Source organism: Odontesthes bonariensis, chromosome 8 (assembly GCF_027942865.1).
Source record: "Odontesthes bonariensis isolate fOdoBon6 chromosome 8, fOdoBon6.hap1, whole genome shotgun sequence".
NCBI lineage: Eukaryota > Metazoa > Chordata > Actinopteri > Atheriniformes > Atherinopsidae > Odontesthes > Odontesthes bonariensis.
In genome coordinates this window covers 25,600,576-25,615,889 of record NC_134513.1, presented here as the reverse complement: position 1 = coordinate 25,615,889, position 15,314 = coordinate 25,600,576, and the positions used below count along the sequence as shown (strand labels likewise).

The window sequence follows — 15,314 nt, the reverse complement described above, 5'->3', positions numbered from 1 at the left end:
CTTGTTGTGTGCTACTTTACTTGTTACCTACTCAGCAGATATCAACCTTATGACAAACATAAAGAAATCGAACACACACTCTGATGATGGGGTGAGAGGTGGTAATGATCGAGGCCACGCCCACAGACAGCTACAGCAAGTCTCTGTGGCGCAATCGGCCAGCAGGTTCGGCTGTTAACCGAAAGGTTGGTGGTTCGAGCCCACCCAGGGGTGAGTGTGTGCACGAACAAATCTACCGGTGAGCGACAGGTTGTAGTTTTGGTAGCAAATCAAAAGATGTACAGGTTAATACCATCGCTCTTTTACGCTAGTCGTCCATTGTTCCGTCAACGCAAGCCGTATCCAACGCATTCAGTTAATTTTCAATGAAATCCGGCCGATCGTTGTCGCCGTGCTCGCAAAGCATGCTGGGATTCTGGCACGGCGAGCGGGGGACCTGCGGCACGTCAAAAAGTTGGGCTCGCTCGAAGTTTATGCAAATTTGCCACGGCAGACGTAGTGCGTTACCCAATGACAGTAGATCATGTATTTTTTTTCCCTTTGTTTATTCACCACTGAACATTTCGGGTATTGCTCATGTCATTGCTATTGCGGGCAAAATGAACAGCAGCAGTGGCCAGAATGGCTGTGCTAAAACGATTGTAGGCGAATAAACACACCTAAAACATCAGGCAATTGTGAGCATCTCCACTTTTGCAGTAAAGTAATGACCATCAAGGAATAGAGGTTCAATCCAGTGCATCAAATTCTTTCATGGGCAGAGGTGGAGTAGTGGATTAAACGTTATCAATAATTGTGATAGGCATTCATTTCAACAAAAGAACCAAATCACACCCATGGCCATGTTTTCACAACATGTCTTATTCATGATTCATTTTCAAATCAGAGAAAAGGTGCAGGGACAGGTGATGCAGCGAGAAGGAGATCTCCTGTGTCGCATCAGCAGCACAATAGCAGCTCTCCTCGCTCGCAGATCCACATCCATGGTGCAATATGAAATAATGTTCCATTGCTGACGATTAATACACATTAATTTCCCTCCGAAACTCCGAAACTTCGGTTGATTAAAAGTTATTTACTTTCCCCCGGAGCCATTCTACCGTATGTTCTATCTACAACTTCGTATACACGCCCACTGTAGTAGCAACACGGCGACACTAGGCATCCAATCGGGCGAGTTAAGTTGACGTGACGGAACAATGGACGACTAGCGTTAGAGAAGCCTTGCAATCAGATATTTGTCGTCTTTCAGTTTCTCCTTCCTTTATTATCTACTTAAACTTGTCATGTCAGACACATTTTTCTTCGGTTTTCCCGTTCTCGCCCCCCATAGGTGTCACAGGGGGCTACAGATTAGAATATCTTATTTCCTACCATCCACTTATTTGATTGCCATGCAATCCATGTGAGCTGGGCAAGTGGGCATCACATACCTTTAGCAAAGTCTGCAGGACCAATGAATGGGTGTGGGAAAGTGAGCCTAGGCTGACAATACATGCATATTAATGTTTTGCAGGCCTCGTTGGCGCAGTAGGCAGCGCGTCAGTCTCATAATCTGAAGGTCGTGAGTTCGACCCTCACACGGGGCAGGTGTTTTGATGTGTTTATAGCACTTCACCTCAGTTACAGCTGGAAACTTGCTGGGCACAGGTGGCTCCGGTTGCTCTCTGTTGGGGCTGCAGAAAGCCCACTCGGAAGCTCAGTCACTCCAAAGTGTGGAAGGTGTCAAACGCAACTTATGGGCCTTCGAACCATGTCTCTTTTAGAAAAGCAAGTTGCACCCTGGCCAAGACCCATGACAAAGGATAGGAAGTTCATCACGCTAACATAATAGAATACGCTGTGTGACAAAAGCACCTTTGCAGACTCTCCTTCTCTTGACATAGACTGACATGGGACAATTCAGTCAAGTTTATCCCACGTGAAACTACCTCTTTTGCAACTTTCCATAAACTTTCAAAATGAGAATGAAAGCCAGATAAAGAAACTTGTGAGTTGATTGTTTAACCTCTAGTCCAGACAACAGGTCTTTTGAACAAGTAGCTACGTGCTCAACAAGCCATGTCATCACATATTTTAGCAAAGTCTGCAGGACCAATGAATGGGTGTGGGAAAGTGCGCCTAGGCTGACAATGCATGCATATTAATGTTTTGCAGGCCTCGTTGGCGCAGTAGGCAGCGCGTCAGTCTCATAATCTGAAGGTCGTGAGTTCGACCCTCACACGGGGCAGGTGTTTTGATGTGTTTATAGCACTTCACCTCAGTTACAGCTGGAAACTTGCTGGGCACAGGTGTCTCCGATTATTCTCTGTTGGAGCTGCAGAAAGCCCACTTGGAAGCTCAGTCACTCCAAAGTGTGGAAGGTGTCAAATACAAGTTATGGGGTTTCGAACCATCTCTTTTTTTTTTTAAAGCATTGCAATCAGATCTTTCTCGCCTTGTGTCAAACCCAAGTTATGGGGATTCGAACCATCGCTCTTTTAGAGATGCCTTGCAATCAGATATTTGTCGCCTTTCAGTTTCTCCTTCCTTTATTATCTACTTAAACTTGTCATGTCAGACACATTTTTCTTCGGTTTTGCCGTTCTCGCCCCCCATAGGTGTCACAGGGGGCTACAGATTAGAATATTGTATTTCCTACCATCCACTTATTTGATTGCCATGCAATCAATGTGAGCTGGGCAAGTGGCTATCACATACCTTTAGCAAAGTCTGCAGGACCAATGAATGGGTGTGAAAGTGAGCCTAGGCTGACAATACATGCATGTTCATGATTTTTAAGCCTCGTTGGCGCTACCTCGCTCACGTTAGTCTGCATCTCCCCTCCAATAGGCTTTGCACTTCTCCATTCTCACATTGAACGGTTTAGCCAATGTCGCACCGACTCGCAATGAACCGAGCCTATCAACGCCCGAGCTCACAATGGAACTCGGCCAATCAAGGTGAAGCCCTAACTTGGAGTTAACCTCCCTCCCCTCCCGCTCCCGCTCCCGCTCCCCCTCCTCCTACAAAACCAACAAAAAAACAAATTAAAGATTTTGTTTTCGTTAGGTTAGAGGATTATAAAAGTTAGCGGTTACAGAAGAGGGATTTTTCATCGAGCCGTTGTCTCTGCCGACTTAAAAAAACAATCTTACAGTAAGTATCAAGTTATATTGTTTCTTATATATCCTTCCATTCAAACAAACGTCGTATTACAGTTTTTCTCTATTGGTTTGGCTCATTTCTTAAAACAGAAATTACATTCTCAAAACTCTAAGATCATTTGGCATAACACTCTTATAGTTCAGCACAACACCATAGCTAACCTGCAAAAGCACATATCTCTCCCAAAACTGTTCACCCATGCTTCAGACCTGATTTCTTTCCCATGAAAAGAGTCAGTGCCACCCAAATTGCAAAGATCTTTCTCAGTTGCCTAGGCTCATTTCTTGAAACAGACCGAACGTTTTAAACACTCTTTAGTACTTTTTGCAAAACTAAACTGAATGGTTCAGCAAAACACCATGGTTCACCAGCAAAAGCTCATATCTCCCCCTAAACAGTTCAGCCATGTGTCAAAATGAAGTTTCTTTCTCATTCAAATAGTCAGTGCCCCAAAATGCATTGTCCTTTTGGCATTGTGTGAGCACTACAAGTCAAAATGTTTAGATGTTTTGTCACTATGGCATAGGACTACCTAACAGAATACAATAGTGTATAAAACTGAAGGAAAAAAGTTTCACAGTAAGAGTAGCCTCAAAGCACACACAATACACTCATACCAACCATTTTTATTCACACAAATACTGTGAAGTACGTAACTTCCATACAGTATAGTATTGTAGAAGGAAAAGAAAAATATACATAGCACACATATACTGTAATATAAACACAAACAAAAAACAAGCAAAATTATGTGGCTATGAATGATGACATGATCTATAATTATGGCCCGAATTTCATCTGGGACAGCACGGTGTCTTCGTGCTCCTCGGCCTCTTCCCCCTATTCCACCACTGCGCATCATCACTCCTCCTTTTCTTTTTCTTCTTCTTCTTCTTCGTGTGAGAGGTGTGGAAGTGGAAGAGCTGAGAGAAAGGCTGAGAGAAAAAGTGGTTGTCCAGGAAGCACGGCATCAGGGTTGGTGCCGGCTCCCTTTGCAGCGTGGAGGAGGTGGCGCTGGCTGTCGGGCAGGTGATCGGGCACAGCTCTGTCAAATCTGCTGCCCGCATGAACAAGGCTGTGGTTATATTTGTGGCGAAGGTGGAACAGGTTAAGGTGCTGGTAGAAACGGGAGTCACAGTGAACGGGCTCTTCGAGCCGGTGATGCTGCTGATGCAGCCGGCTTCGAAGATCGTTCTGTCCAACGTGCCAAGGGAGTAACTTTGATTTTGACATTGGTGGGGACATAAAAGTGCAGTTTTTTTGTTTTTTTTGCATTACCAATCATAAGTTAATGGCATGCAGATGCTATATGTTAACGAGCCATCCTAATTTTTAGGGAGTTGGTCTTTAAATCACAGGGTTGCAAGCTCAAATCCCACGATTAGGCTACCTCTGTTTACACCTGGAGTGACCTTGAGCAAAACAACTAACCCAACAATTCTCCAGAGACTGTAACCAATAATGTGTTCTTATAAGTCGCTTTGGATAAAAAAAAGTCAGCTAAGTGTTATGCAATGTAACTCATATAATGCAGGGTATCTGCACATTTTTTAATCAACAAATTTAATGACTTTTAAGACCTTTTTAAGACCTCTAAGAATAAAAATTAAGACCATTACCACGGCAAAAATATATATAAAAACTACACTCTAGGCTGTTCGGTGTTGAAAAAAAGTCCAGTGTGAAATGTGTGCTTCAGTGATACTGAATCAGTGTGTCAACATGATCGCATAAGATTTGAACGCACAAGGGAACACCAAACACTACAGGACAATCGTGCCCGATTGTCACACCTCTGCCAAGGAGCGTGTTTTCGCTGCCATTTGTCTGTCTGTTTGTCTGAGGCTCTGAGCAAAATAAATCCATAATTGAACCTAATTTTCGAGTTATGTCTACTGTGCTTTTACAACTAGCAAAACGATTTTACTACCTAAGTTAACTTAAACCAGAACTTTGGACAATTCACGTGAAGCACAGACTATGGACAGTGACTTTGCAGCATAAACCACACGACAAAATCAAATTTCCTTCGGGATTAATAAAGTATCTCCAATCTAATCAAATAAATAAAAACGAGCACAGACCGCTCATACAGTCAATGGCACGTAGCCTACCCATAGAAAAAATACACACTCTCACACACATCATACAACCTGACTATCGACTGCTAACAACCATGATCAGTAACCTACACAAACCCAGACACATAATGGCTCGGCGGCCAGCAATCGGATAAACCAATGAAGTGAATCAATCCTGTGAAAGAATGAAAACAAGTGAATGAAAACTGCACTCACCCATTATGAAGTTAACTCTGCCAGCCCCATACTCTTGCCCCTGCTCAGCCAACACCTTGACGTCGGGTATGGTTGGTAACGTTACTGCGGCTAGCATTAGCAACGAGGCTGCTAGGCTTGCTAAATCGGTAAGCATTAGGCTACAGAAGAAGGCTAGTATTTTTAGCTACGTTATATTATCATCTTTCTTCTCGGGTATAAATTAACCTTTGTTTACGGCCACTGGCCCTAACCTGACGCGCTAGCTGTCAAATCACCGGAAGTTTTCACCAGAAGTACTGGCGCACACACAAAACGTCAGCGGTCGCCATATTGTGCACAGAGCGATAGAAAATTGTCTCTCCAGACATATCTTTCTTTCATTTCGCCCAGATGAAATTTAATGCCACTCTTCGAAAATCGTCAAAATTTAAGACGTTTTAAGACCTTAAAAAAAGTATTTTTTATTTAAGACTTTTTAATACTTTTTAAGGATCCGCGGAGACCCTGAGTAGGGGGCTGAATATTGGTAGGGACGTGACCCTAGCGTCCCTTCCCAAAATTACGCCCTTGCAACGTGCCCCCGTTTATTAGTGACGAGTTCCTGATAAAGGAACTCTCCAGGCACGGGAAGGTGGTTTCCCCGCTGAGGAAGGTGCTGTCGGGGTGTAAATCCCCGCTGCTGACGTGGTGTCTCAACGCAGACAGCTGCTCCTGATCCTCAATGACAAGTCGGGGGAATTAAACTTGAGGTTTATTGTGCGTGTGGAAGGGTTCTATTACACACTGTTTGCCACTTCCTCCACAATGAAGTGCTTTGGCTGTGGCATAGAGGGCCACCTGATTAAAGCTTGTCTCGGCCGAGCTGCTCCGGCGGGTTCCAGCGGAGCCGCGGCTGCCGAACAGCCCGCTGCTGGTGCCGCGGGGCGGGGGGGTGATGCTCCCGCCTCCGGCTCTGATGGAGCCGCGGCTGCCGAACAGCCCGCTCCTGGTGCCGCGGGGCGGGGGGGGGCTGATGCTCCCGCCTCCGGCTCTGATGGAGCCGCGGCTGCCGAACAGCCGAACAGGGGCAGACACAGAGCCAGCAGGGGGTGAGCCGCGAGGGGGAAAGGGAGGAGGGTGAAGTTAGAGGTGAGGTAAGTGAAACAGGTAAGGTGTGTGAGACAGGTAAGGTAAGTGACACAGGTGGGACAGGTAAGGTAAGTGAGACAGGTAAGGTAAGTGAGACAGGTAAGGTGTTTGGGACAGGTGAGGTAAGTAAGACAGGTAAGGTAAATGAGACAGGTAAGGTAAGTGAGACAGGTGGGACAGGTAAAGTGTGTGAGACAGGTAAGATAAGTGAGACAGGTGGGACAGGTAAAGTGTGTGAGACAGGTAAGGTAAGTGAGACAGGTAAGGTGTTTGGGACAGGTGAGGTAAGTAAGACAGGTAAGGTAAATGAGACAGGTAAGGTAAGTGAGACAGGTGGGACAGGTAAAGTGTGTGAGACAGGTAAGGTAAGTGAGACAGGTAAGGTAAATGAGACAGGTAAGGTAAGTGAGACAGGTGGGACAGGTAAGGTGTGTGGGACAGGTGAGGCGAGTGTCCTCCCTGCAGCGTGTACAGGTGCTTTAGCTGCTTTAGCTGCTGAAGCTGGACTCATGGAGACCTGTGAGTCTGGGGAGAACTCTGTTCCTGAAAAGCGTCGCAGCAAGCGCAGAAATGTGGTGAAGGTTGTGGGGGGCTGTAAAACCGGCCGGCTGGAGGCTGGAGTGAGCGACGCAGGCAGCAGCGACAGCGAGGGCGGTGTGTCTGACTGCAGCGAGCTGTCCCTCAGTCAGACAACCGTCAGTCGGGAAGGTGACCTGTATCCTGCTGAGGTGTTCCAGACCTTCCTGCAGCAGACCAAGGGCATGAAGGGCCTGCGTCTGGAGCAGCGTTTTCCAGATCTGCTTAAATTTTACGTTTCAGCGAGACACCTTATTCAACAAAAGGCTACCTCAGGTCTCACTGATGGGGAAATTTACAGGCTCAGAAAACAAATGATCAAAGTGAGAAGTCAAATCGGACTTTAACGATGAGGGTTTTAGAACTGGTTTTACTTCTCCATTTTACTGTCTTTGGTTTTAACATATCTTTTACCATGAACATTTTAAGAATGGGGACGTTAAACGCTAACGGAGCCAGGGAGGCCAGAAAAAGGGCTCTGGTTTTTGACAGCACGGAGAAAAAAGATAGATGTGCTGTTTTTACAGGAAATCCACAGCGATGGCAGCAACGAGGCAGACTGGAACAGGGAGTGGGAAGGTGAAGTGTTTTTAAGCCATCACAGCACTCAGAGTGCAGGAGTAGGCTTCATCTTCTCCAGAACATTCACTCCGTTGTCTCTGGAGGTCGAGCACATTGTACCAGGGAGGTGCCTTTTAATCAAAGCAAAGTTTGAACATCACACACTGGTTTTTGTAAACATATATGCTCCGACCAATGGTCCAGGGAGGGAGAGCTTTTTTAATCAGGTCAACGACGGACTGAACTGCTGTGGCTCGGAGGACTTTTTATTCTTGGGGGGGGATTTTAACTGTACTGGAGACGCGGTTTTAGACCGTAACCATGCAGAGCCTCATCCAGCCTCCCAGCTCGCTCTGAGGCGGCTGGTCTGCTCCCACGGCCTGGTGGATGTGTGGACAAGGACGCACACAGACTGCAGGCAGTACACATGGTCCCACCTGACAGACAATAGGATCTCCTCAGCCAGGCTTGATCGCTTTTATTGTTTTAAACATCATTTTAATGTTTTTAAGGGCTGTACGATCATGCCAGTCGGTTTTACTGACCACTCTTTGGTTTTATGTCATGTTGTTCTAAAGAATGTTTTACCCAGGAGTGCGTACTGGCATTTTAATTCAGCGCTGACGTTTGATAAAGGTTTTAAAGAAGCTTTAAGTTATTTTTGGGCCATTTTTAGACTTAGGAAAGGTGATTTTACGTGTCTCAGGCAGTGGTGGGACCATGGACTGAGATAAAACTCTTGTGTCAGCAGTATACTCTCAATGTTACACGGGACGCCTGTCGATCTATACAGGACCTGGAGACTGCGATCGTGGAACTGGAGACAGTTGCCACTTCCACAGGAAATCGAGGATGTATTGAAGTCCTCAAATCTAAAAAGATGGCTCTGGCCAACCTGCTGGACACAAAGGTGCAGGGTGCACTGGTCCGATCCCGGTTCCTGAACATCTCCGAGATGGATGCTCCCTCTAGCTACTTCTTCGGCCTGGAGAAGAAGCGAGGTCAGGCCAAGGTGATCCACTCTCTGCTCTCCGACACAGGGCAGGAACTCACTGACACCGCAGACATCAGACAGCGAGCTGTGGATTTTTACGCATCCCTCTATGCGAGTGCATACGAGGAGAATGACGCCCTGTTTGAGGAGTTCTGTGGTGAGCTGCCTCAGGTCTCTGAGGAGACCAGCGCACAGCTGGAGCAGCCCTTACAGCTGGTGGAGCTGCAGGCTGCTCTGCAGGGCATGCAGGGACGGAGGGCCCCCGGCATCGACGGTCTGACTGTCGAGTTTTATAAGGCCTTCTGGCACATTTTAGCACCCGATGTTTTAGCGGTTTTTAACGAGAGCTTGGCTTCGGGTTCCCTGCCACTGTCCTGTCGCAGGGCTGCTGTCACCCTCCTGCCAAAGAAAGGCAACCTTCAGGAGATAAAGAACTGGCGCCCTGTGTCGCTCCTGTGCACGGATTATAAAATCCTGTCCAAGGCCTTGGCAAACAGGCTGAGGAATGCCATGGAGCAGGTCATCCACCGGGATCAGACCTATTGTGTACCTGGCAGGTCTATGGTAGACAATGTCTACCTGATTCGGGATGTTTTGGAGGTCTCCAGCTCATTGGGCATTGATACTGGTCTCATTTCGTTAGACCAGGAAAAGGCTTTTGACCGCGTTGAGCACAACTTCCTCTGGAAAACCATGGAGAGGTTTGGGTTCAGCGCTGGTTTTGTAGCCAAGATCCGGGTGTTATACTGTAACATTGAGAGTATGCTGAAGTTCAATGGCAGTCTGTGTGCTCCTTTCAGGGTGCATAGAGGCATCCGGCAGGGCTGTGCTCTGTCTGGGATGCTCTATGCACTCTCCCTGGAGCCCCTCCTCTGTAAGATTCGCACACGCATAGATGGCCTGCTTTTACCTGGTTTTAAACAGAGCATTGTGTTGTCTGCCTACGCAGATGACGTCATTGTTTTGATCGGATCCCAGAAAGAAGTAGATCTTTTAGTTGAACTAGCCGCTTCCTTTAACACTCTGTCCGCAGCGAAGGTGAACTGGAGGAAGAGTGAAGCCCTTGCTGTGGGCAGATGGTGTGATGGCCTCCCAGTTCTCCCTCAGCACCTGCAATGGAGCAGAGAGGGGCTGAAATACCTTGGCGTCTTCCTCGGGTGTGAGGAGATGACCAGGAGGAACTGGGAGGGCGTCACAGAAAAGGTTGTAGGCAAACTACAAAAATGGACATGGCTGCTCCCCCAGATGTCTTACAGGGGTAGAGTGCTGGTGCTGAACAACCTGGTAGCATCTCTGCTGTGGCACCGCCTGGCCTGCGTGGACCCGCCGTCAGGTTTGCTGGCTCAGGTCCAAGCAAAACTTATTGACTTTTTTTTGGAATGGCCGGCATTGGGTGCCACAGGGGGTGCTGTTTTTATCGAGAGAGGAGGGGGGCCAGGGCCTCATCCACCTGGCCAGCAGGGCCTCCACTTTCAGGAGCATCAACTTCTGCACGGCTGGAAGGAGGACTCTCTACCACCTCTGTGTGACAGTGCTCAACAGGAGGGGGCTCTGCGACAGGGAGCCCACCGTGTGGACTGGCAGGTTGGGAGCCGATGGAGCCGGTCCACAGTGGCGAGTTCTCTACAAGCCTCCCATAAAGAAACGGACTGCCGACCTCCAGTGGAGGATTTTACATGGTGCCATCGCCTCCAATGCTTTTATCTCTGTTTTAAACCCAGCTGTGTCTAACCAGTGCCCTTTCTGTCTCCTTCGGGAGACAGTTTATCACGTTTTTAGCAAGTGTCAGAGACTCACAGTGCTCTTCACTCTTTTAACCACAGTGTTTAACCTATTTAATGAGTCTTTTAGCATCACACGTTTTATCTATGGCGCAGGATATAAAAAAACAGACAAACAGAAGTTTCAGCTTTTAAATTTTATCTTGGGTGAAGCTAAGTTGGCTATTTATGTTTCCAGAAAGAACAAAGTGACGGACAAAGCGGGTCAGGAGGCGGCCTCTGTGTGGTGCTGCAACCTCAGGTGCAGACTGAGGCTGGAGTTTAGCTTTTACAAACTTACAGACGATCTCCAACGTTTGAAAAGCATCTGGTGTTTTAACGATATTCTTTGTTCCATTGATGATAATAATGAACTGCAGTTTACACTTTTTCTTGAACACTAATTTATCCTGTTTTACAGATTGACACAGTGTGATGTATTATGTTAAAATGTGAATAAATGTTTTGGTAAAAATAAAAAAAAATCTTCTGGCGAGGAGTGTGAGTGGAAGAGCTGAGAGAAAGGCTAATTGTGAAAGTGGTTTTTCTAACCTTTGTTCACTATCCTTGTCTTCTCTGTTGAATGTTTCATTAGTTGTGTTCGTTCTGGTACTTTGTGTAGTGTTGTAAGGTTAATTTCGAGGTTTTTTTCGCAATTGTTTGGTGCGCTTCCCGGCCGCAATGGCGTCTGGCGGCTTCTCCATGCTGTCCCGGAAGCACGGCATCCGAGTTGGTGCCGGCTCTCCGTGCAGCGTGGAGGAAGTAGCACTGGCCGTGGGGCTGGTTATCGGGCACGGGTCGGTAAAGTCCGCTGCCCGCATGACCAGCGCGGTGGTTTTGTTTTTAGCGAAGGTGGAGCAGGTGCACAGCCTGGTGGAGGCGGGCATCACGGTCAATGGGCAGTTTGAGCCGGTGATGCCGCTTACGCAGCCGGCTACGTGCCTCCTTTTATAAGCGACGAGTTCCTCATTAAAGAACTGTCGAAGCACGGTAAGGTGGTGTCTCCCATCAGAAAGGTGCTGTCAGGCTGTAAGTCCCCGCTGCTGAGACACGTGGTGTCTCACCGCAGGCAGCTGTTCATGATCCTCAACAACCGGAATGAGGATCTTGACTATCGCTTCCGTGTCCGTGCGGATGAGTTTGAATATATTTTGTTTGCGACATTGTCCACCGTGAAATGTTTCGGTTGTGGTGAGGAGGGACATTTAATTAAGGCCTGTCCCGGCCGCGCTGAGCCGGCTGCACCCGCAGAGCGGCGGGCGGCGGCCATTACCGCCGCGGGGCCGGGGGCTCCTGCGGGGTCGGTGGTGGCGGTCGCTGCTGACCGGTTGGCCTGTCTGGACCCTCCACCTGTACTGCTGGCCCAGATTCAGGCCAAGATGGTCACCTTTTTCTGGGATAGGTTTCATTGGGGGCCTCAGTCTGTTTTGTTTTTATCCAGAGACGAGGGGGGCCAGGGCCTGGTCCACCTGGCCAGTAAGACAGCCACCTTCAGACTCCGGTTCTTTCAGCGTTATTTGACTGGACTGGAGGATCTGGTGTGGAGGGACGTGGCCAGCTGCATACTCAGGCGTGTTAACGACCTGGGGCTGGATGCTGCTCTGTTTTTTACTGATTTTAATTCTCTAAAGTTAAGTGGGTTGCCTCCTTTTTATCGTGGTGCTTTTAAGTCCTGGGCGCTGTTCCACACTCGAAGAAGTGATAAGTGTAACTCTCTGCACTGGCTGTTACAGGAGCCTTTGATCTGCGGTGCCAGGCTGGACGTCTGCTGCAGTGCTGTGCCCGGTCTGCAGGGGGCGCTCTGCAGGTCAACGGTCGTCTGCCTGCATCAGCTGGTGAGTGTTGCAGGTCCAGCACTCACGGACAGCCGAGCTCTGGGCTCCGTTCTGGGGGTGCGCTCCCTCCATCTGGTGGAGAGGTGCCTGGAGCTGTGGAGGGCGAGGCTGACGGAGAAGGAGAGAGGCCTTCTCCTCGCATACGGCAGGGGAGAGGCGGACCCGGACCCCAGGGACCTGTACCCTGACATCCACCTGAGGCCTGGGTTGGCAGAGCTGAGCGGGCCTCTGCTGACGTCCTGCAGTGCGGTGAAGCTGAGCCTGCACTCGGCAGATAAGAAGGCACTGTACATGTCCTATGTTAAAGACATCCAACAGAAGGGCCTGTGCGACAGGGCAGAGTGTGTGTGGACCGGGAGGCTGGGTGAGCTGAGCCCACAATGGAGGGTCCTGTACAAACCACCTCTGAAAAAGAGAACAGGGGATCTCCAGTGGCGACTTCTACATGGCGCCAACGCGACAAACGCCTTTTTATCTAAGTTTAGTCCCAGTGTTATCAATGTCTGTCCTTTCTGTAACCTGCCCGAAACCCTCTTCCACGTTTTCACTGAGTGCAGCAGATTAACAAGTTTCTTTAGTGTTCTCACTCATGTTTTTGGTTTGTTTGATGTTCTTTTTACTGCACCCATCTTTATTTGTGGAGTTAAGTATTGTAAAACACAAAAGGAAAAGTGTACACTCCTTAATTTTTTAGTTGGGGAAGCTAAGTTGTCCATTTATTTAACTCGCAGAGACAAGCTGAAGGGTGAGCCGACCCTTGCCCCAGAAACTCTGTGGAAGTTCCATGTGAAGGCCAGGTTAAAACTGGAGTTTTGTTTCCACAGTCTCACCGGAAACCTGGATGTTTTTGTACAGCAGTGGGCTTACAAAGAGCTTTTGTGCCGAGTAGCTCACGGAAAATTATGATTTGCATCCTTTTTGAATTGATTTGTTCCCACGCTGTCGTTGACAATGTTATTTGCATCCTTTTTGACCTGATTTATTGACTGAGCTGTCGTTACCGCTGTGGCTTTCAGTAATTAAATGTAAATAAAGTTGTGTTTTTAAAAATAAAAAAAAAAAACAATCTTCTTGGGTTATTATGGAGGTTGGCAGCTTAACGAAAAATGTTCATTACCGCCACCTGCTGGATCGGGGTGTGGATGCAAGAGAGCCTACTCTAATGCTAGACTGGGGCTGCACGCTTTTCGGACTTCACGAAGGCCTACGATCTTTTTTTTTGTCCCGCCCACTTCAAATAAAACCGTGATTGGTCAATTTTCCCATCACTCTCCAAACCAAAACACATAGCTTGGCCTTCCCCGAGATGCGTGAAGTCCTAACCAATTAATGAGCCGGTTAATCTTGCTTCGATAGAAATGGACGATTCTGATTGGATAGTATGTTTCAGGACAGTAACCCTTTCATTGCCGATGTGAATTTGACAGTAAACTTAACTTTGGAACATAGATTAGCGAGAATGTGGTATTAAATGTATTGTATTAAATTAATTGAGAGTGATTGAGTTTTTTTTATGTATACATACATTATTATTTAATACTAATATGTTTTTGTTCTGAATATTTTAAGACCTTCTCTGAAGGCGTAGAAGGCCCCGAGGGTTCCCCTCTGATGATACGCATCTTAAGCCTGGTTACGTACATCCATACAGGATTAATGAAAAGGATGTGGGCTTTGATCCCTTCCATAGCTCAATTGGTAGAGCGGAGGACTGTAGGTGCCCAACAACAGTTATCCTTAGGTCGCTGGTTCAATTCTGGCTCGAAGGATGTACCAAGCTTTTGTATACAGAGGCTCTTTTGGCCAACTCCGTCAATCCTTTCAATCCTTTTGGAATATGCTGTTTTACGAAAGCCTGTACCACTCTCTATCAGATCTGCCAAGGGCTAGTAGCGCAATGTATTAACCGTCTGACTACGGATCAGTAGATTCTAGGTTCACTTCCTGGCTAGCTCGGCACGCTGGTTTTAGTCTCTCACTTCTCCCACTGCTTTAGAACAGGATCGCTTTAAACCTTCTACTCCCTGGGTATCCCAGCTCACTTACGCCCCAAAGATACCTCACAGTGTGTCGTCTTGCAACACATGTGGCTGACCCCACACCGTAAGGAAAGCTCGTCTTCCTCTTTATCTCTGCTGTCAATGATTTTGCTCCAAACACAAAAAAAAAACATGCCTGCCAGCCACATGCCGCAGAGCTACATATGCTATCCTTGGGATACGAAGGTGTTTCGGATCACATCAAAGCCACACACGACAAAAACCCACAACCGGCCGTGATCGTATAGTGGTTAGTACTCTGTGTTGTGGTCACGGCAACCCCCCGACCGAATTTGTTTGCATCGCTGAAAAAAGATCCCACTTTCAACTTACATTTCTTAAACTTTAAAAAAAAATAATTTGTCTACAGGCCTCTGTCCCGTATCAAAGGTCTGAAAGAATCAAACAGCACAAATGCAGAAGGTCTGCCCATTTAAAGAGCATAAAAGGGGTCAAAGTATCAAACAGGCCCCAATGAGAAATAGTGCCTTTTTAATGAGTCGCCAAGGCCGCATATGTTCTGTGTTTTTTAGCTCTTCTAAAGGGAGGGTTTTCACACACCGCCACACCCAAAGTATAAACATCCTAACAACAGAAGATGAAAATCGTGTGCCAAATGAATGGATGGATAGACCTGACAAAAAAAGAACCAAAACAAAAAGGCTGGACTTTTGCGCTGGACAATGTGAGGGTATATGGAGGATCAACATCTGTGTTGGACGATGTGGAGACTTTCCCAGACAGATGCCAGATATGTTTCTGTAACGACTAAATGCATGATAGAAACTGAGGCTGATTTGATCTGAAACGCATCTGAAACTGATGGTTTCTCATCACTTTTTGTGTTTATTTAACTGATAAACAGGCCCAAGCCCCTGGCTCCCTTCCATAACTCATTTGGTACAGCAGAGAACTGCAGGTGTCCCATGATACGCATCTTAAGCCTGATTACATGCATTCATACAGGTTTCATGAAAAGGATGTTGGCTTTGCTC

At 47.3% G+C, this 15,314-nt stretch overlaps 2 non-coding genes and 1 pseudogene across 2 annotated transcripts; 2 read left to right on the top strand and 1 right to left on the bottom strand.

Moving 5' to 3' along the window:
- LOC142385694 (uncharacterized) overlaps window positions 1-4,214 on the bottom strand; it is a 34,901-nt pseudogene extending 30,687 nt beyond the window's left edge.
- Window positions 1,517-1,589, top strand: trnam-cau (transfer RNA methionine (anticodon CAU)). The gene has a single exon. It is a non-coding gene; the product is annotated as a tRNA-Met (tRNA).
- On the top strand, window positions 2,158-2,230 carry trnam-cau (transfer RNA methionine (anticodon CAU)). The gene has a single exon. It is a non-coding gene; the product is annotated as a tRNA-Met (tRNA).
- Window positions 4,215-15,314: the final 11,100 nt, after the last annotated feature.